This window comes from Nothobranchius furzeri, chromosome 19 (genome assembly GCF_043380555.1).
Source record: "Nothobranchius furzeri strain GRZ-AD chromosome 19, NfurGRZ-RIMD1, whole genome shotgun sequence".
Lineage (NCBI taxonomy): Eukaryota > Metazoa > Chordata > Actinopteri > Cyprinodontiformes > Nothobranchiidae > Nothobranchius > Nothobranchius furzeri.
In genome coordinates this window covers 6,079,499-6,080,246 of record NC_091759.1, presented here as the reverse complement: position 1 = coordinate 6,080,246, position 748 = coordinate 6,079,499, and positions in this window count along the sequence as shown.

Genomic DNA, 748 nt, shown 5'->3' with positions numbered 1-748 from the left:
CTGTTTGTGCAGTTTGCTCGTGACTCTGTCATCTTTCTTCTCACCTCTGAGGGCCATTCTCCATCCTGTGTGTGCAGCCGAGCATGAGTGTGTGGCTCCGGATGTGTGACAGGCTTCCAGAGAGAGAGGAAGGTGTAGAGGGGGGTAACTCTGAAGGGCAGTAGAAGTAATAGGGTAATCTATTATACAGTCCAAGTCTTTCTTCCTCCTTTTCTTACCCCCCCCCCCTCCCCCTTTCTTTCTCATTCAGCTTCTCGCTGCCTCTGCCCTTGCATCAGCATTTCACGAGGACAAATGAGAAGTAGAGTTTAACTATGCACATTCCCGTTGTCCTCCTGCAGAGCCCAGCACTTTCTCAATTAAACCGGAGTCCGCCTGCACGGCTGATTCAAAGCTCTCCCCACCGCCTCCACGTGGGTGGAGGTGGCTCATCACACAGAAAACACACAGCTCAGTAGTGCATGACCATCGTTGCAGACGCGGAGCAGTCCGACACAAGTCCTGCAGCACAACTAGAAAGGAGCTGAATATTATTAACAGGGATTTAGGGAATAATCCATGAGGGAGACACGCTTCCTGCTCCCGTAATCCCCGTTTCTCTTCCTCCTTTCTGTAGATACCTGAGAAACTTTTCACACTCATCTGTTTTGTTTACCTTTGGTGAGGTCAGTTCATGGTGATGGACTTATTAAACCCCCCCCCCCCCCCCCCCCCCCCGACATTTTCCTTTTTTTTTTACTTTCAATTT